General features: G+C 38.6%; 1 protein-coding gene and 1 pseudogene across 4 annotated transcripts in view; one reads left to right on the top strand and one right to left on the bottom strand.

Annotated features, from left to right (window-relative positions):
• Positions 1-21879, top strand: part of SMARCA1 (SWI/SNF related, matrix associated, actin dependent regulator of chromatin, subfamily a, member 1) — a 776730-nt gene that overhangs the window by 177827 nt on the left and 577024 nt on the right. The window lies entirely within an intron of this gene.
• Positions 6466-21879, bottom strand: part of LOC118010695 — a 29556-nt pseudogene continuing 14142 nt past the window's right edge.

The raw sequence follows: 21879 nt of genomic DNA, 5'->3' as shown, positions 1-21879 counted from the left end.
GGCATTCTAGGAATGGTAATGTCTGAGTTGAAATATGAAGGAGAGTATGGGTTTTTCTGAAACAGAGGACTGAGGAAGGGTTTTTCGAGCAGAAAAATGGGAAGAACATTTCAAACAGAGAGAGTATGCAAAGTCACTGAGGTGTAGAGAGCCTGGAGAGTTCCTGAGAGTGGTAGGCTTGAACCTAGGGTGTGAATTGAGTGGTAAAGAGATGAGGCTGGAGGGGTCAATGGGGAGCTGATCATGAAAAGCCTTAAAGAGGCTATCGTAGTGATCCAAGGTGAAGATGACACAACTTGGAATTAAAAATATAGCAGTGGGGAGGAAGAAGAGGTCATACATACATCTAGGAGAGATTGATGTGGGTAGAATTGACAGGACTCACTAATCAATGGAATGCAAGTGACAAGGTGGGTAATAGAATGTAAGGCTGAATTTCAGGCTTGGACTTGGGTGTCAGAGAGAGCCATTCACTTAGAGGGGGACACAGGTGTATGAGAAGATTTGAGAGGGAAGTCTTACCTATAGCTAAGTTTTACCTATGTTGAATGTGAGGGGCCTGTCAGATATTCAAATGGAGATAATAGCAAAAAGTTGGATACGTTATTTGGAGTGCACGAATGTAGTTGGGGCTGCAGATATAGTTTTGAGAGTCACAGTAGCCAGGAGTTGCTAATCAAATGTCTTTAGGATCCAGGCAGGTAACATAAATGGATGATTCAGTCTGGGGCTGATATAGGGTAATGACAAAATGAGGAGATGTGCATAGGTCCTGCCCAAGGGCACTAAAGTTAAAAATAATCTGGTAAGTCAGCCAAACAAAAGTCAGCTACTTAGCCATATGAGTTTTCAAGCAGCCAGTTTTCCACCTTTGATATAGATCACAATTAGCCATTAAAGTGAATGCGGAGTTTAGGCAGAGTATGTAGAGTACAGAAAAAAGCCAAGGACATAATTCCAGAGGAGAAATATAAGGAATAGATAGATACTTGGGGGTTGGGGAGGGGGGAGAGACCGAGACATAGACAGAACCAGGCAGGAATGGGTAACTAAATTTGCACCATGGAGGGGATTGCTAACTTTAACTGAAGCCATTTCAGTGGTGTGGTGGGGGCTGAAACCAGATTGTAGTGAATTGAGAATTTAATGGAGGAAAAGAAGTGGAGACTGAATACAGACAACTCTTTCAAGATATTTGGCTGTGAATGAGAGGTGAGCAGCTGGGTGATAGTTTATTATTTATATATGCATGTATACCAGGAGAGACATGAGCACAATTGTACACTAAAGGGAGAGGGTAAGGTTGGCGATGTAGGAAAGGAAAGGATCTATCAATGAGCTGAGGTCCCTAGAGAGGTGGAACCGGAGGAGATCCAGAGCACAGGTGGGAAGTTTAGCCTTGAGGTAAGAGGAGTGGCACCTATTCTACTGAAATTGAAGATAATTTCATTTAACAAAGGTTTATGGAGCCTCTATGCCCTACTAGACACTGTTGTAGGTGTTAAAGATGTAGCAGTTTAAAAAAACAGGAAAAAACTTTGTTGGTATGGAGCTTACATTCCAGAAAGAATGAAGTATGTACAAGAGCAAATACAAGCAGTGCTGGGGCTTGAAGCAGAGTGGTTGAAGTATTCTTATTTGATGACCTTTATTCCTCTGTGACTGATGGAAGAGATCTTAGAATAGTAGGCTCAGAAATGTTGGAGAAGCTTTGAAATAACTACTTTGGTTCATGTGAAAGAGGGGTCTGGGAACAAACAAAGGTACTTCTGAGTACAATGAGACATATATTTGTCTTGTAGTAGATGAGGGATCCACAGACTTTTCTGTAAAGGACCAGACAGTACATATTTCAGGCGTTGCAGGCCAGAAGGTATCTGTCACAACTACTCAACTCTGTCATTGTAGCAACAAAGTAGCTATAGACAATAGATTAATGAATGGGCATGGCTGTGTTCCAAAAAGACTTTATTTACCAAAATAGGTAGAAGTCTGGATTTGGCCTGTGGGCCTTAGGTTGCCAACTGCTGCAGTAGAGCATTCATAGGATGACAGATGCTTCATAAGAAAATTTTATTTGACAGCACCAAGGAGGTGGGTAGGAGGGTGGAGGCCAGTGCATTGGTTCGGGTGAGATTTAATAAGGTTCCGAACTAGCATTGGAGGAGTGGGAATGGAAAGGACAGGAGAGCATGGAGAGATACAGTGTTATGCTGGTCAGGGAAGGAATCAATAATCGATAGTTTCAAATAGTGCAGAAAGGTCTAGGAAGCTGAGGCTAGAGAAGAGGACACTGGATTTGTTATTTAGGAGGTTGGTGCTTCCCCTTCCTTAAAAAGTTTACCAAATTTTATCAATACATTGCACAATGGTAAAATATAAAATACTAACAAAAGGCTTTCAAGTTAGCAGGGCCCTGCCCATTCTCTCCCTCCCTTCACATCTAGCTTGTCCACTTAAGTCTTTTTGACTAATCCTTCTGGTAGTTGTTTTCCATTTGTATAAGTAATATGTTTTTATTGCTATTTCCCGATATATGAATTTTAGACAGCATCTATTGACATTCTGTTATGGAATATGAGGATTTAGCACTCACTTTATCCCCTGCTCATCTTCTTTTCTCTACATCCACACAATATAATTAAATCATCTTTTTCAAATCAGTATTCAGTATTTGTCTTAGGATAACTATGTAAGTGTGGTGCACTGCTGAGCCAAGTAGCATACTGTGATGCTTATGTCTTTCTGTATACAACTTTTTGTTCATCCTGAAGTTAATAACTGCTTCCTTTTTTTGCTTAATTAAAAACAATAATTATTTTAATTAAACTTATTTTGAAATGAATGTACACAAAAGTTGTAAGAAATAATGCAGAGAGATCCCATGTACCCTTGCCCAGTTTTCTACAATGGTAACATCTTGCAGAACTATAGTACACTATCAAAACCAGGATTTTGACATTGATAGTCAAGATACAGAATATTTCCATCACCACAGTATCCCTTGTGTTGTCCTTTTATAGCTACCCCCACCCCCCCCTTAACCGCTGGAAACCACTAATTTGTTCCTCATTCTCAAATTTTGTCATTTCAAGATTCTTAAATAAATAAAGTAATATAGTATGTGGACTTTTGGGACTGTTTTTTTTTCTTTTCACTCAGAATAATTCCATGGAGATTTATCCATGTATTGATAGTTTAAGCCTTTTTATTGCTGAGTGGTATTTCATGGTATGGATGTATCACAATTTAATCATTCATCCATTAAAGAACATCTGGGTTATTTCCAGGTTTTGTCTATTATGAATAAAGCTGTTATAAATGTTTGTGTACAGGTTTTTGTGTGAACATAAGTCTTCGTTTCTGTGGGACAAATGCCCAGGAGTGCAATTTCTGGGTTGTATGATAATTGCATGTTTCGTTTATAAGAAAGTGCCAAACCATTTCCACATTGGATATATCATTTTGCATTCCTACCAGCAACATAGGAGAGATCCAGTTCCTCTGCATCCTCACCAGCATTTAGAGTCACAATTTTTTATTTTAGCCATTCGGACAAGTGTGTAGTCATATCTTATAGTTTTAATTTGCATTTCTCTAGTGGCTAATGATGTTGAGCAACTTTTCATGTATTTATTTGCCATCTGTACATCCTCTTCGGTTAAATGTCTGTTCATGTCTTTTGCCTATTTTCTAACAGGATTTTTTAAAATTTTGAGTTTTAAGAGTTCTTATTATGTTCTAGATAAAAGTCCTTTGTTAGATTTGTACTTTGCAAATATTTTGTCCCACTGTGTAGTTAGTCTTTTCATGCTCTTGACAGGGTCTTTTTCAGAGCAAACATTTTTAATTTCGATAAAGTCCAATTTATCAATTTTTCTCTTATGAATTGTGCTTCTGTTGTCAAGTCTAAGAATTCTTTGCCTAGCCGTAAATCTCAAATGTTTCTCCTATGTTTTTTTTCCAAAACTTTCATGGTTTTGTATTTTAAATTTAAATCCTTGATCAATTTTGAGTTAATTTTTTATAAGGTATCCTTTATTAAATTGCTTTTAAAATCAGTCAGACATATTTGTATGCGGCTTTTTATAGGTTCTCTCTTTTGTTCCATTGATTTATGTGTCTCTATGTCAATACCACATAGTCTTGATTACTATATACATATATATATTATATATAATAAATCTTGAGTTTAGGTAAGCTGATTCCTCCCACTTTCTTCTTCTTCTTCTTCTTCTTCTTCTTCTTCTTCTTCTTCGATTTTATTTATTTGAGAGAGAGAGCAAGTGAGAGAGCACAAGTGGTAGAGAGGGAGAAGCAGGCTGCCCATTGAACAGGGAGCCTGATGCAGGGCTCAATCCCAGGACCCTGGGATTATGACCTGAGTCGAAGGCAGCTGTTTAACTGGCTGAGCCACCCAGCCGCCCCTTTATTCGTTTTTTTTTTTGTAAAATTGTTTTAGCTACTCTAGTTCCCTTGCCTTTCCATATACATTTTAGAATAATCTTGTGTATATCTACGAAAAAAGTCTTGCTGGGAGTTTTATAAGAATTGCGTTAGATCTGTATATCAACTTGGGGAGAATTTAGATCTTTACTATGTCGAATTTTCCAACCCATGAACATGTTATTTATTTATTTAGATTGTATTTATTTAGATTTATCTATTTCGATTGTATTTGACTTCTTTCATCAGCGTTATGTAGTGTTCAGCATGTAAGTTCTGTATGTATTTTGTTAGATTTGCCCTTAGGTATTTTATTTTAAAAGCAATTCTAAGTGGTATGGTATTTTTCATTTTAGTGTCCATGTGTTCATTGCTATTATATAGAAATACAGGGACACCTGGGTGGCGGTTAAGCATCTGCCTTTGGCTCAGGTCATGATCCCAGGGTCCTGGGATCGAGTCCCACATCAGGCTCCTTCCTCAGCAGGGAGCCTGCTTCTCCCTATGCCTGCCTGTCCCCTTGCTTGTGCGCTCTCTCTCTCTGATAAATAAATAAAATTAAAAGAAAAGAAATACAATTGATTCTCATATGATTATCTTCTATCCTGCAACCTTGCTGAACTCACAAAAACTCAGTTTGGGAGGATTTTTTTTGGGTAGATTTATTGGGGTATTCTATGTAGACAAGCATATCATTTTCAAGTAGGGACAGTTTTCTTCTTTCTTTTCCATCTGTATGTCTTGTCTTTTCTTGCTTTATTGCACTGGCTAGACCTTCCAACACTAGGCTGAATAAGAGTGGTGAGAATGGACATCCATGCCTTGTTCTTTGTCTTAGTGGGAGACCATTCAGTCTTTCACTATTGAAGTATGTTAGCTGTAGTATTTATGTAGATGCTCTATATCAAGTTGAGAAAGTTCCTCTCTATTCCTATTTTTCTGAAAATTTTTTTAAAGATTGTATTTATTTATTTGAGAGAGAATGAGAGAGAGCAAATGAGAGGGGGGAGGGTCAGAGGGAGAAGCAGACTCCCTGCCGAGCAGGGAGCCCGATGCAGGACTCGATCCAGGGACTCCAGGATCACGACCTGAGCCAAAGGCAGTCGCTTAACCAACTGAGCCACCCAGGTGCCCTTTCTGAAATTTTTATCACGATGGTGTTGAACTTTGTCAAATGTTTTTTTTTTTTTTCTGCATCAATTGATATGGTCATGTAATTTTTCTTCATTAGCCTATTAATATGGATTGCATTGATCAATTTTTGTAATATTGTATCAGCCTTGCATTCTTGGTCTAAATTGTACTTGATCTTGGTGTATAATTACTTTTATGTGTAGCCGAATTTTTTTTTCTGTTATTTTGTTAGAGACTTTTACATATGTATTCATGAGGAACATTGGTCTGGTACAGTTTCTTACACTATGTTTGGTTTTGGTATCAGGCTAATACTAGTTTTATGAAGTGAATTGTGAATTGTTTCTTCCTCTTCTATTATCTGGAAGATATTGTATGGAATTGGCATTTATTCTTTATACATTTGGTATAATTCTACTAAATTTAATTTTGTTACAGTGCTAGTCAAATTATCTATTTTATATTGGGTGAGGGTGTGATAGTTGGTATTTTTTGAAGAATCAGTCCATATCACCTGAGTTGTTGAATTTGTGTGTGTACAGTTTTACATACCATTCTCTTACTGTTTTGATATCTACAGGGTTAGTGGTGATATCTTGTTTCATTGCTTACATTGGTAATTTGTGTTTTCTCTTTTTTCCTTTGTCAGTCTTTCTAGAGGTTTGTCAACTTTATTGGTCTTTTAAAAGAACAATCATTTGTTTGTTTTGAGTAGAGGACCATTCTAAAGGTTTTAATGATTTCAAAAGGAGTCAGATGCTAAACCCATTAAGTTCTGACTGGCAGTTGAACCCCATGAAAACAGATGTGCCCACTTTGAGGAGTTTGACTACTCCAGTGTCAAGCTGGATCACTGCAAGGTGGAGACAATGGAGTGAGGCAGGCCTAGAGTTGGTGTGCCTTCCAGGACAGGTAGGAGTTCCAGATAACAACAATACACTGGACAACGGCCAACATGTAATGAAGGGGAAACAGGTAGAAGTTGGCTAACTGCATGGCAGGCCAGATAGTAGTTGGTGATGAGGGCATTGGGATAATCCTGCTGTAGCTTGGCCCACTTGTCCTGGACTGACAGTCCATTGAGTGCTCTTACCAATGGGAGGAACCAGCCTAGAGAACATGGGGCAAAGCCCCCCTGATTCAATAGCATCTTCTTTAGTGCATCTACTTTGGTGGTGCTAGGGATGAACTGGTCCAAAACCCTTTACTGGCCTCCTACTACAGAGCCCACAAAACCACAGCCCAGAGAGACCATGGACAGGATCCAGGCAGTCTCGTGTTCCTGCAGACCTCACTTCTCTACCAGCTGCTGTGAGATAATGTCATCCAGACCCATCAGGGACCCAGCTGTCAGGACACACTGACGTGCTGTACTTTCCACAGTTTTGTAGCTTCCACAAAACTAAAAGGCAACCTTCAGAATGGGAGAAGATATTTCAAATGACATATCTAATAAAGGCTTAGTATCCAAAATATATAAAGAACTTATAAAACTCAACACCCCCCAAATGAATTATTCAATTAAAAAATAGAAGACATGAATAGACGTTTTTCCAAAGAACACATACAGATGGCCAACAGACACAGGAAAAGATGCTCAACCTCACTCATCAGGGAAATGCAAATCAAAACTATAATAAGATATCATCTCACACCTGTGTGAAGGGCTAAAATCAACAACACAAGAATCAACAGGTGTTGGTGAGGATGTGGAGAAAGGGAAACCCTCTTGCACTGTTGGTGGGAATGCAAACTGGTACAGCCACTGTGGAAAACAATATGGAAGTTCTTTAAAAAGTTAGAAATAGAACTATCCTATGATCCAGCAATTGCACTACTAGGTATTTACCCAAAGAATAGAAAAATACTAATTCAAAGGGATACATGCACCTTTATGTTTATAGCAGCATTATTTACAATAGCCAAATTATGGAAACAGCCCAAGTGTCCATCAGCTGATGATGGATAAAAAAGACACAATGGAATATTACTCAGCCATAAAAAAGAATGGAATCTTGCCATTTGTAGTGATGTGGATGGAGCCTAGAGAGTATTATACTAAGTAAAATAACTCAGTCAGAGAAAGACAAATACCTTATGATTTCACTCTTTCATGGAATTTAAGAAACAAATGATTAAAGGGGAAAAAAGAAATGGGGGGGACAAACTAAGAAACAGACTCTTAACTATAGGGAACAAACTGATGGTTACCAGAGGAGGGGTGGGTGAGGGTGTGGGTTAAATAGGTGATAGGGATTAAGGAAGGCACTGTGATGAGCACTGGGTATTATATGGAAGGGTTGAATCACTATACTGTACACCTGAAACTAATATTACACTGTATGTTAACTAACTGGAATTTAAATAAAAAAATAAACCATTTGTTTTGTTGATTTTCTCTATTATTTTTCTATTTTAAATTTCATTTACTTCTGTATTATTTTTTTCCTTCTGATTGCATTGGGTTTATTTTGCTTTTCTTTTTCTAGATTTTTGAGCTGGGAGCTTAGATTATTGATTTGAGACTATTCCTCCTTTCTTTTTAAAAAATTTTTTATTTAATTTTTTAAAAGATTTTATTTATTTATTTGACAGAGAGAGACACAGCGAGAGAGGGAACACAAGCAGGGGGAGTGGGAGAGGGAGAAGCAGGCTTCCCACGGAGCAGGAAGCCCGATGCAGGGCTCGATCCCAGGACCCTGGGATCATGACCTGAGCCAAAGGCAGACGCTTAATGACTGAGCCACCCAGGCGCCCCCTATTCCTCCTTTCTAATGTGTCCATTTAGTGCTGTAACTTTCTTACAAATTTTAATATGTCGTGTTTTCATTTTCACTCATTTTCAAGCACTTTTTGATACGTTCTGACATTTCTTCTTTGACTCATGGATAATTTAGGAGTGTGTTTAGTTTCCAAGACTTTGAAGATTTTAGTTATTTTTTCTGTTATTGATTTCATGTTTGATTCCACTGTGGTTGGAGAACACACTTGGTATGATATAAATTCTTTTAAATTTGTTGAGGTTTGTTTTATGGCCCACAATATGATCTATGTTGGTATATGTTCCATGGGTACTTGAAAATAATGTGTAGTCTACTGTTACTGGGTGTAGTGCTGTATATATGTATATTAGATCCTGTTGGTTGGTTGTGTTGTTCAAGTCTATATCCTTGCAGGTTTTCTGTTGAGTTATTCTATAAATTGTTAAGAGTGAGCTGTTGAAGTCACCTGGTGTAATTGTGGATTTGTCTATTTTTCTAAATAGAGAGTTCTGTTTTTACAACTCTAAAAACAGTTCTATCAGTTTTTGCTTTATAGATCTTTCAGCCCTGTTGTTTGGTGCATGCACATTTCAGATTGCTATATATTCTGTTCCTGGTGGATTTTTCCTTTTATCATTATGTTATGCCCCTATGTGTCTCTGGTAATTTTCTTTGAAGCTTATTTTATGTGATATTAATATGGCTATTTTTAGTCTCCTTTGACTGATGTTTGCATTATATATGTTTTTCTCTACTTTTACTTTAACCTTGTCAATATCATTATATTTGAAAAGAGTTTCTTGTAGACAACATAAAGTTCAATCATGTTTTTATTTTATTTTTAAAAATTTTTATTTTTTAGAATTTTTAATTTAAATTCAATTTAAGTAACATATAGTGTATTAATAGATTCAGGGGTAGAATTTAGTGATTCATCAGTTGCATATAACACTCAGTGCTCATTACATCAATTGCCCTCCTTAATGCCCATCACCCATTTGCCCCATCCCCCCACCAGCCTCCCCTGCAGCAACCCTTAGTTTGTTTCCTACAGTTAAGAGTCTCATACGGTTTGCCTCCCTTTCTGTTTTCATCTTATTTTATTTTTCCTTTCCTTTCCCTATGTCCATCCATTTTGTTTCTTAAGTTCCACATATGAATGGAATAATATGGCATTTGTCTTTCACTGACTGCCTTATTTCGCTTAGCACAATACACTCTCGTTCCATCCACATCATTGCAAATGGCAAGATTTCATTCTTTTTTTATGGCTGAGTAATATTCCATTGTATATATATACCACATCTTCTGTATCCATTCATCTGTCAATGGATACCTGGGCTCTTTCCATATTTCGGCTATTGTGGACATTGCTGCTATAAACATTGTGGGGCATGTGCCCCTTCAAATCACTATGTTTGTATTCTTTGGACAAATTGCTAGTAGAGCAATTGCTGGGTTGTAAGTATTTCTATTTTTAACTTTTTGTGAAATCTCAGTACTGTTTTCCAGAGTGTCTGCACCAGCTTGCATTCCCACCAACAGTATAACAGGGCTCCCCTTTCTATGTATCCTCACCAACATCTGTTGTTTCCTGACTTGTTAATTTTAGCCATTCTGACTGGTGTGAGGTGGTATCTCATTGTGGTTTTGATTTGTAGTTCTCTGATGATAAGTGATGTTGAGCATTTTTTCATGTGTCTGTAGCCATTTGGATGTCTTCTTTGGAGAAATGTCTGTTCATGCCTTCTGTCCATTTCTTGACTGGATTATTTGTTTTTTGGGTGTTGAATCTGATGAGTTCTTTATAGATTCTGGATACCAGCCCTTTATCTGGTAAGTCATTTGCAAATATCTTCTTCCATTCTGTAGGTTGCCTTTTAGTTTTGTTGACTGTTTCCATTGCTGTGCAAAAGCTTTTTATCCTGGGGGCGCCTGGGTGGCTCAGATGGTTAAGCGTCTGCCTTCAGCTCAGGCCATGATCCCGGGGTTCTGGGATCCAGTCCCGCATCGGGCTCCCTGCTGGGCGGGGAGCCTGCTTCTCTCCCTCTGCCTCTGCCTCTCTCTCTCTCTCTGACTTTCATGAATAAATAAAAAGAAAATTTAAAAAAAAAAAAGCTTTTTATCCTGATGAAGTCCCAATAGTTCACTTTGCTTTTGTTTCCCTTGCCTTTGGAGACATGTCCAGTAAGAAGTTGCTGTGGCTGAGGTCAAAGAGGTTGCTGCCTGTGTTCCCCTCTAGTATTTTGATGGATTCCTGTCTCATATTTAGGTCTTTCAACGATTTTTAGTTTATTTTTGTGTATGGTGTAAGAAAGTGGTCCAGCTTCATTCTTCTGCATGTGGCTGTCCAGTTTTTCCAACACCATTTGTTGAAGAGACTGTCTTTTTTCCATTGGATATTCTTTCCTGCTTTGTCAAAGATTAGTTGACCATAGGGTTGAGGGTCCAGCTATTCTGTTCCATTGTTCTTTGTGTCTGTTTTTCTGCCAGAATCATACTGTCTTGATGATTACAGCTTGAACTCTGGAACTGTGATGCCTCCAGCTTTGGTTTTCTTTTTTAAAATTCCTTTGGCTATTCAGGGTCTTTTCTGTTTCCATACAAATTTTAGGATTGTTTGTTCCAGCTCTGTGAAAAATGCTGATGGTATTTTGATAGTGATTGCATTGAATGTGTAGATTGCTTAGGGTTACATAGACGTTTTAAAAGTATTTGTTCTTCCAATCCATGAGCATGGAATGTTTTTCCATTCCTTTGTGTCTTCTTCAGTTTCTTTCATAAGTTCTTTAGTTTTCAGAGTACAGATCTTTTACCTCTTTGGTTAGGTTTATTCCTAGGTATCTAATGGTTTTTGGTGCAATTGTAAATGGGATCGATTCCTTGATTTCTCGTTCCTCTTCCTCATTGTCAGTGTATAGAAATGCAACTGACTTGTGTGCACTGATTTTATTTTATTTATTTATTTATTTATTTATTTATTTATTTATTTATTTATTTATAAATTTTATTATGTTATGTTAGTCACCATACAATACATCATTAGTTTTTGATGTGGTGATCCACGATCCATTGTTTTCATATAACACCCAGTGCTCCATGCAGTTCGTGCCCTCCTTAATACCCATCACTGGGCTAACCAATCCCCCCTTCCCCCTCCCCTCTAAAACCCTGTTTATTTCTCAGAGTTCATAGTCTCTCATAGTTCATCTCTCCCTCCAATTCCCCCCCCATTTTTCCCTTCCTTCTCCTAATGTCCTCCATGCTATTCCTTATGTTCCACAAATAAGTGAAACCATATGATAATTGATTTTCTCTGCTTGACTTCTTTCACTTAGCATAATCTCCTCCAGTCCCATCCATGTTGATGTAAAAGTTGGGTATTCCTCCTTTCTGATGGCTGAGTAATATTCCATTGTATATATGTATCACATCTTCTTTATCCATTCATCTGTTGAAGGGCATCTCGGCTCTTTCCACAGTTTGGCTATTGCGGACATTGCTGCTATGAACATTGGGGTGCATATGGCCCTTCTTTTCACTACATCTGTGTCTTTGGGGTAAACACCCAGGAGTACAATTGCTGGGTCATAGGGTAGCTCTATTTTTAATTTTTTGAGGCACCTCCACACTGTTTTCCAAAGTGGCTGTACCAACTTGCATTCCCACCAACAGTGTAAGAGGGATCCCCTTTCTCCACAACCTCTCCAACATTTGTTGTTTCTTTCCCTGTCCATGTTTGCCATTCTAACTGGTGTAAGGTGGTATCTCAATGTGATTTTGATTAGGATTTCCCTGATGGCTAATGATGATGAACATTTTTTTCATGTGTCTGTTAGCCATTTGTATGTCCTCTTCAGAGAAGTGTCTTTTCATATCTTCTGCACACTTTTTGACTTGATTATTTGTTTTTTGGGTGTTGAGTTTGAGAAGTTCTTTCTAGATCTTGGATACCAGCCCTTTATCTGTAGTGTCATTTGCAAATATCTTCTTCCATTTTGTGGGTTGCCTCTTTGTTTTGTTGACTGTTTCCTTTGCTGTGCAGAAGCTTTTTATCTTGATGAAGTCCCAAAAGTTCATTTTTGCTTTTGTTTCACTAGCTTTTGGAGATGTATCTTGAAAGAAGTTGCTGTGGGCGATGTCAAAGAGGTTACTACCTATGTTCTCCTCTAGGATTTTGATGGATTCCTGTCTCACATTGAGGTCTTTCATCCACTTTGAGTTTATCTTTGTGAATGGTGTTAGAGAATGGTGGAGTTTCATTCTGCATGTGGCTGTCCAATTTTCCCAGCACCATTTATTGAAGAGCCTGTCTTTTTTCCATTGCATGTTTTTTCCTGCTTTGTCAAAGATTATTTGACCATAGAGTTGAGGGTCCATATCTGGGTTCTCTCTTCTGTTCCATTGGTCTATATGTCTGTTTTTGTGCCAGTACCATGCTGTCTCGGTGATCACAGCTTTGTAATAGAGCTTGAAATCGGGCAACGTGATGCCCCCAGCTTTGTTTTTCTTTTTCAACATTTCCTTGGCGATTTGGGGTCTTTTCTGATTCCATAGAAATTTTAGGATTGTTTGTTCCAGCACTTTGAAAAATGTCATTGGAATTTTGATCGGGATGGCATTGAAGGTATAGAATGCTCTGGGTAGCATAGACATTTTCACAATGTTTATTCTTCCGATCCAGGAGCATGGAATATTTTTCCATCTTTTTGTGTCTTCTTCAATTTCTTTCATGAGTGTTTTGTAGTTCCTAGAGTATAGATCCTTTACCTCTTTCGTTAGGTTTATTCCGAGGTATCTTACGGTTTTTGGTGCTATTGTAAATGGAATCGTTTCTCTAATTTCTCTTTCTACAGTTGTGTTGTTAGTGTATAAGAAAGCAGCTGATATCTGTACATTGATTTTGTATCCTGCCACATTACTGAATTCCTGGATGAGTTCTAGGAATTTGGGGGTGGGGTCTTTTGGGTTTTCCACAAAAAGTATCATGTCGTCTGCGAAAAGAGAGAATTTGAATTCTTTTTTGCCAATTTGAATACCTTTTATTTCTTTTTCTTGTCTGATTGCTGTTGCTAGGACTTCTAGTACTATGTTGAACAGCAGTGGCGAGAGTGGGCATCCTTGACGTGTTCCTGATCTTAAGGGAAAGGCTCTCAGCTTTTCCCCATTGAGGATGGTATTCACTGTGGGTTTTTCATAGATGGATTTTATGAACTTGAGGAATGTTCCCTCTATCCCTATACTCTGAAGAGTTTTAATCAGGAAAGGATGTTGTATTTTGTCAAATGCTTTTTCTGCATCAATTGAGAGGACCATATGGTTCTTCTCCCTCCTCTTATTGATGTGTTCTATCACATTGATTGATTTGCGAATGTTGACCCACCCTTGCATACCGGGGATAAATCCCACTTGGTTGTGGTGGATGATCCTATTAATGGATTGTTGGATCCTATTAGCTAGGATTTTGTTGATGATTTTGGAATCCATATTCATCAGGGATATCAGTCTGAAATTCTCCTTTTTGATGGGGTCTTTGCCTGGTTTGGGGATTAAGGTAATGCTGGCCTCATAGAATGAGTTTGGAAGTTTTCCTTCTGTTTTATTTTTTGAAACAGCTTCAGTAGAATAGGTATTATTTCTTCTTTGAATGTTTGGTAGAATTCCCCAGGGAATCCATCAGACCCTGGATTCTTGTTTTTTGGGAGGTTTTTGATCACTGCTTCAATCTCGTTACTGGTTATTGGCCTATTCAGGGTGTCAGTTTCTTCCTGTTTCAGTCTTGGCAGCTTATACGTTTCCAGGAAGGCCTCCATTTCATCCAGATTGCTCAGTTTATTGGCATATATTTGTTGATAATAATTTCTAAGAATTGTTTCTATTTCTTTGGTGTTAATCGTGATCTCTCCCCTTTCATTCATAATTTTATTAATTTGGGTCCTTTCTCTTTTCTTTTGGGTAAGTCTGGCCAGTGGTTTACTGATCTTATTAATTCTTTCAAAGAACCAATATCTAGTTTTGTTGATCTGCTCTACTGTGTTTCTGTTTTCTAATTCATTGATCTCTGCTCTAATCTTAATTATTTTTCTTCTAATGTGTGGCTTAGGCATCATTTGTTGCTTTTTCTCTAGTTTCTCTAGTTCTTTAAGGTGTAGAGTTAGTTGGTGAATTTGGGATTTTTCTATTTTTTTGAGTGAGGCTTGGATGGCTATGTATTTCCCCCTTAGGACTGCCTTTGCAGTATCCCATAGGTTTTAGATTGATGTGTTTTCGTTCTCATTGATTTCCATGAATTGTTTAAGTTCTTCTTTGATTTTCTGGTTGACCCAAACATTCTTGAGCAGAGTGGTCTTTAGCTTCCAAGTGTTTGAATTTCTGCCAAATTTTTTCTTGTGATTGAGTTCCAGTTTTAGAGCATTCTTGTCTGAGAATATGCAGGGAAAAATCTCAATCTTTTGGTATCGGTTGAGACCTGATTTGTGACCCAGTATGTGGTCTCTTCTGGAGAAAGTTCCGTGTACGCTCAAGAAGAATGAGTATTCTGTTGTTTTAGGGTGGAATGTTCTGTAAATATCTATGAGGTCCATCTGGTCCAATGTATCATTCAAAGCTCTTGTTTCCTTGTTGATTTTCTGCTTAGATGATCTGTGCATTGCTGAGAGTGGAGTATTTAGGTCTCCTACAATTAACGTATTGTTATCAATATGACTCCTTATTTTGGTTAATAGTTGGCTTATGTAGATGGCTGCTCCCATGTTGGCGGCATAGATATTTACAATTGTTAGATCTTCTTGTTGGATAGACCCTTTAAGAATGATATAGTGTCCTTCTGTGTCTCTAATTACAGTCTTTACCCTAAAATCTAATTTGTCTGATATAAGAATTGCTACCCCAGCTTTCTTTTGAGGTCCGCTGGCATGGAAGATGGATCTCCATCCCTTCACTTTCAGTCTGGATGTATCTTTAGGCTCAAAATGAGTCTCTTGTAGACAGCATATGGATGGGTCCTGTCTTTTTATCCAATCTGCAACCCTGTGCCGTTTTATGGGAGCGTTTAGGCCATTCACGTTGAGAATGATTATTGAAAGATATGAATTAATTGTCATCATGTTGCCTGTGAAGACGTTTTTCTTATAGATTGTCCCTGTAAATTTCTGTTGTATATCACTCTTGTGGGCTTTCTCCTTTTATAGAACCCCCCTTAATATTTCTTGCAGGGCCGGCTTAGTGGTCACATATTCTTTCAGTTTCTGTCGGTCTTGGAAACTCTGCATCTCTCCATCCATTCTAAATGAAAGCCTTGCCAGATAAAGTATTCTTGGCTGCATGTTCTTCTCATTTAGTATCCTGAATATGTCTTGCCAGGCCTTTCTGGCTTGCCAGGTCTCTGTGGATAGGTCTGACGTTATTCTGAAGTTCCTCCCTCTGTACGTGAGGAATCTCTTCCCCCTAACTGCCCTTAAGATGGTTTCCTTGGTTCTAAGATTTGCAAGTTTTACTATTACATGCTGGGGTGTTGGCCTGTTTTCCTTGATCATAGGAGGGGTCCTCTCTGCCTCTAGGACTTGAATGTTTGTTTCATTCCCCAGATTAGGGAAGTTCTCAGCTATGATTTGCTCAAATACATCTTCTAGTCCTCTCTCTCTCTCCACTCCCTCCGGGATTCCAATGATTCTGACATTGGAATGCTTCATGGTGTCACTTATTTCTCTGATTCTATTTTCATGGATTCTGAGTTGTTTTTCCCTGGCCTCCTCTTTTCCCTTTTTATCTATTATATTGTCTTCCAGGTCACTTATTTGCTCTTTGGCCTCAGTTACCCTAGCTGTTAGATTATCTAGATTGGATTGGATCTCACTGATAGCATTTTTAAGTTCTGCCAATTCAGCTTTCATTTCTGCCCTTAAAGACTCTATGTTGCCATTAATTGATTTCTCCATTCTAGCCATTGTCTTCACAATTGCTAGCCTGAATTCCATGTCTGACATCTTGGTTATGTCTGCATCCATTTGTAAATCTGCGGCATAAGTCATAATCTCTGAGTCTTTTCCATTTTGGGGGCTCCTCCTCCTAGTCATTCTGTTGATGGGTGTTTGAGGGAATGTATAGAGTCCAAATTATTGAGCAGAACCCAAGCAAGATGGACCTGTTTTCTTGGGACCTTAGGGTTGCTGGCCTCTTGTTTTTCCAGCCTGTCTTCTGGGGGAGGGGCCTGCCACGCTGTTACTCAGGCATCCCTGTTCAGGCAGATTGCCCTGCCCCCCCTGTGGTGGGGGATGGGCTCAACAGGAATCAGTCTTTGGGGCTTTTGTTCTCTGGCACCTTTCCCTGGAGGCTTTCCACGTCTCTTATGCGAGTCAGAGCAGAAGAGACCGTTTCCAACCCTCTGCCTCAGTGCAGAAAGATCGCAGTCTGTTCTTCAGTGACCTCTCTAGGCCACACTGTCTCCGTTTCTCTCTGTGCTGCTATAAACTGCAGCGTCCTGGGTTGTGTGCCCCTCCACAGTGCTCCTAGTCTTGCCTCCAGGTAGGGGCACATCTCTGCCCTTTGTGCTTCTAAAACCGCCAGCCACTCCCAGACCATGCACGTGTGCATGCGCGCGACCCCACTGCTCCGGGTTTCCCCCCTGGGGGCTGCCCTAAAGTCCTTTCCCCGCTGCTACCGGTCTGTGAGTCTATGCCCGGTCCCCAGTGCATGAGGCTGTCACTCACCGGTGTTGTAGGATTCCCCAGGGCCAGACACCCTCCTGCTGCTGTTTATCCTCCGATATCTGCCCGCGGAATCACGGCTCCCCACTTCGTACCTCAAAACCAACCACCTGCAATATTCTGTTTGTAGAGATCCAGATCTTCTTACATCTCAGGCTGGTTTCGTGGGTGCTCAGAGTGGTCTGGTAGATACCCAGCTCAATTCCGGGGACCAGTTGAAATAGGGTCACCTATTCCTCTGCCATCTTTCCCCAAGCCTCTTTTTTTTTTATTATGTTATGTTAATCACCATACATTACATCGTTAGTTTTTGATGTAGTGTTCCATGATTCATTGTTTGTGTATAACACCCAGTGCTCCATGCAGAATGTGCCCTCTTTAATACCCATCACCAGGCTAGCCCATCCCCCCACCCCCCTCCCTTCTAGAACCCTCAATTTTTTTCTCAGAGTCCATAGTCTCTCATGGTTCGTCTCCCCCTCCGATTACCCCCCCTTCATTCTTCCCCTCCTGCTATCTTCTTCTTCTTCTTCTTCTTCTTTTTAACATATAATGTATTATTTGCTTCAGAGGTACAGGTCTGTGATTCAACAGTGTTGCACACTTCACAGCGCTCACCATAGCACATACCCTCCCCAGTGTCTATCACGCAGCCACCCCATCCCTCCCACCCCCCACCACTCCAGCAACCCTCAGTTTGTTTCCTGAGATTCAGAATTCAGGTAATATGATACATGTCTTTCTCTGATTGACTTATTTCGCTCAGCGTAATACCCTCCAGTTCCATCCATGTCGTTGCAAATGGCAAGATTTCATTCCTTTTGATGGCTGCATAATATTCCATTGTATATATATACCACATCTTCTTTATCCATTCATCTGTCGATGGACATCTTGGCTCTTTCCACTGTTTGGGTATTGTGGACATTGCTGCTATAAACATAGGGGTGCACGTACCCCTTCGGATCCCTACATTTGTATCTTTGGGGTAAATACCCAGTATGTGCACTGATTTTATATCCTATGACTTTGATGAATTCCTCTATCAGTTCTAGCAATATTTTGGTGGTCTTTTGAGTTTTCTACATAGAGTATCATGTCATCTGCAAAGAGTGAAAGTTTGACTTCTTCATTGCTCATTTGGATACCTTTTATTTCTTTTTGTTGTCTGATTGCTGAGGCTAGGATTTCTAGTACTCTGTTGAACAACAGTGGTGAGAGTGGACATCCCTGCTATATTCCTGACCTTAGGGGAAAAGCTTAGTTTTTCCCCACTGAGAATGATATTCACTGTGGGTCTTTCATATATGGATTTTATGATAGTGACTTATGTTCTATCCCTACACTGCAAAGAGTTTTTATCAAGAAACAATGCTGTATTTTGTCAAATGCTTTTTCTGCATCTACTTAGAAGTTCATATGGTTCTTATCCTTTTTTTTAAAAAAGATTTCATTTATTCATTTATTTGAGAGAGAGAGAGAGAGAGAGAGCACACATGAGATGGAGGAGGGTCAGAGGGAGAAGCAGACTCCCTGCTGAGCAGGGAGCCCGATGCGGGACTCGATCCCGGGACTCCAGGATCATGACCTGAGCCGAAGGCAGTTGCTCAACCAAGTGAGCCACCCAGGCGCCCCCTTTCTTTTATTAATGTGGTGTACCACATTTATTGATTTGTGGATGTTGAACCACCCTGCACCCCGGAATAAGTCCCACTTGGTCATGGTGAATAATCCTTCTAATGTACTGTTGGATCCTGTTAGCTAATATCTTGGTGAGAATTTTTGCATTTATGTTCATCAGGGATATTGGTCTAATTCTCCTTTTTAGTAGGGTCTCTCTCTGGTTTTGGGATCAAGGTAATACTGGCCTCATAGAATGAGTTTGGAAGTTTTCCTTCCATTTCTATTATTTGGAACAGTTTCAGAAGAATAGGTATTAATTCTTCTTTAAATACTTGGTAGAATTCCTCTGGGAAGCCATCTAGCCCTAGACTCTTGTTGGGAGATTTTTGATTACTGATTTAACTTCTTTGTTGGTTATGGGTCTGTTCAGGTTTTCTATTTATTCCTGTTTCAATTTTGGTAGTTTATATATTTCTAGGAATGCATCCATTTCTTCCAGATTGCCTAATTTTTTGGCATATAATTGATCATAATATTCTCTTATAATTGTTTGTATTTCTTTGGTGTTGGTTGTGATCTCTCCTCTCTCATTCGTGATTTTATTTATTTGGGTCCTTTCTCTTCTCTTTTTGATAAGTCTGGCTAGGGGTTTATCAATTTTATTAATTATTTCAAGGAACCTGCTTCTAGTTTCATTGATCTGTTCTACTGTTTTTTTTTTTTTTAATTTCTATATCATTGATTTTTGCACTAATCTTTATTATTATTTTTCTCTTGCTGGATTTAGGCTTTATTTGCTGTTCTTTTTCCAGCTCCTTTAAGTATAAGGTTAAGTTGTATGTTTGAGGCTTTTCTTGTTTCTTGAGGAAGGCCTGTATTGCTGTATACTTCCCTCTTAGGACCACCTTTGTTGCATCCCAAAGGTTTTGAACTGTCATATTTTCATTTTCATTTGTTTCCATGTATTTTTTAAAATTCTTCTTTAATTTCCTGGTTGACTCATTCATTCTTTAGAGGATGTTTTTAAACTCCATGTATTTGTGGTCCTTCCAAATTTTTTTTTTGTGGTTGACTTCAAGTTTCATAGTGTTGTGGTCTGAAAATATGCATGGTATGATCTCATTCTTTTTGTACCAGTTGAGACCTGATTTGTGACCAGTATGTGATCTATTCTGGAGAATGTTCCATGTGCACTCAAGGAGAATGCATATTCTGCTGCTTTAGGATGAAGTGCTCTGAATATATCTGTGAAGTCCATCTGGTCCAGTGTGTCATTCAAAGCCATTGTTTCCTTGTTGATCTTCTGCTTAGATCTGTCCATTGCTGTGAGTGGTGTGTTAAAGTCCCCTACTATTATTGTATTATTAACAATGAGTTTTTTTTTAATTTTGTTATTAATTGGTTTATATATTTAGCTGCTCCCAAGTTAGGGGCCTAAATATTTACAATATTTAGATCTTCTTGTTGGATAGGTCCTTTTATTATGACATAGTGTCCTTCTTCATCTCTTATTACAGTCTTTGGCTTGAAATCTATTTTGCCTGATGTAAGGATGGCTACTCCACCTTTCTTTTGATGTCCATTAGCATGATAGATGGTTCTCCACCCCCTCACTTTCCATCTGGAGGAGTCCTTGGATCTAAAATGAGTCTCTTGTAAGGAGCGTATCAATGGGTCTTGTTTTTGTTTTTGTTTTGTTTTTTATCCATTCTGATACCCTATGTCTTTGGATTGGAGCATTTAGTCCATTTACATTCAGAGTAATTATTGAAAGATATGAATTTAGTGCCACTGTATTACCTGTAAAGTCACTGTTCCTGTAGATTGTTTCTTTCTGGTTTTTGTTACTTTTGGGCTCTCTCTCCACTCAAAGGATCCCCTTTAATATTTCTTGCTGGGTGGTTTAGTGTTCACAGATTCCTTTAGTTTTTGTTTATCCTGGAAACTCTTTATCTCTCCTATTCTGATTGACAGCCTTGCTGGATAAAGTAGTCTTGGCTGCATGTTTTTTCCATTTAGCATGTTGAATATATCATGCCAGTCCTTTCTGGCCTGCCAGATCTCTGTGGATGGGTTGGCTGCCAGCCTTAGGTGTCTACCCTTGTAAGTTAAGGATCTCTTGTCTTGAGCTACTTTCAGCATTTTCTTTTTATCTTTGAAATTTGCAAGCTTCGCTATTATGTGTAGGTGTTAACCTATTTTTATTGATATTGAGGTGGGTTCTCTGTGCCTCCTGGACTTGAATGCCTATTTCCTTTCCCAGATTAGGGAATTTCTCAGCTATAATTTGGTCAAATAAACCTTCTGCCCCTTTCTCCCACTCCTCATCTTCTGGGACCCCTATCATATGGATATTATTTTGCTTTATGGAATTGCTGAGTTCTCTAAGTCTCCCTTCTATCTAATAATTTGATCTAATAATTTCCTTTCTCTCTTCAGCTTCTTTATTTTCTATCACTTTATCATCTATATCACTGATCCTCTCTTCTGCTTCATTCATCCTCATTTTTATTTCCTCCACTTGGGACTGCATCTCATTAATAGCATTTTTTAATTTCAGCCTGGCTAGATTTTAGTTCTTTTATTTTTACAGTAAGGGATTCTCTAGTGTCTTCTATGCTTTTTTCAAGCCCAGATAGTATCTTTATAATCGTTGTTTTAAATTTTAGTGCAGACATCTTACTTATATCCCTATTTATTAAATCCCTGACAGTGAGTACTACCTCCTGTTCTTTCTTTTGGGGTGAATTTCTCCATCTTATCATTTTGTCCAGAAAAGAAAGGAAGAAAGAAAAGGTAAAAACAACAATGACAACAGAAAAACAAAACAAAACAAAAAACTAGATCCTGGGTGTGTTTTGGTCTACTTGTTGAAAGAAACTAGATCCCAAAATAAGAATGAAAGAAAAATTTATATATATGCATATATATAATAAAATACAATGAAAGTAAACAAATATATATGTGTATCTATATAATATATACATAAAAATACAAATTAAAAAGAATAAATTAAGAATTAACAATAAGAAAATAACTGAACAAATAATAGTGAAAGACTAAAGAACAAAAATACAAAGAATGCTATATACTGTTTTCCCCAAGAGCTGAAGCTTTGCAGCCCTCTATGGTCAGTAAACTTGGTGCAAGCCAGTTGTATGTGCTTGTCTTCTGGGGGAGGGGCCTATTGCTCTGATTCTCAGGTGCCC

Source organism: Mirounga leonina, unplaced genomic scaffold, assembly GCF_011800145.1.
Source record: "Mirounga leonina isolate KUSES-001 unplaced genomic scaffold, KU_Mleo_1.0 Mir_101664, whole genome shotgun sequence".
Lineage (NCBI taxonomy): Eukaryota > Metazoa > Chordata > Mammalia > Carnivora > Phocidae > Mirounga > Mirounga leonina.
Note: the sequence above shows the minus strand (reverse complement) of the source record. Positions and strands in the feature narration are given on the sequence as shown.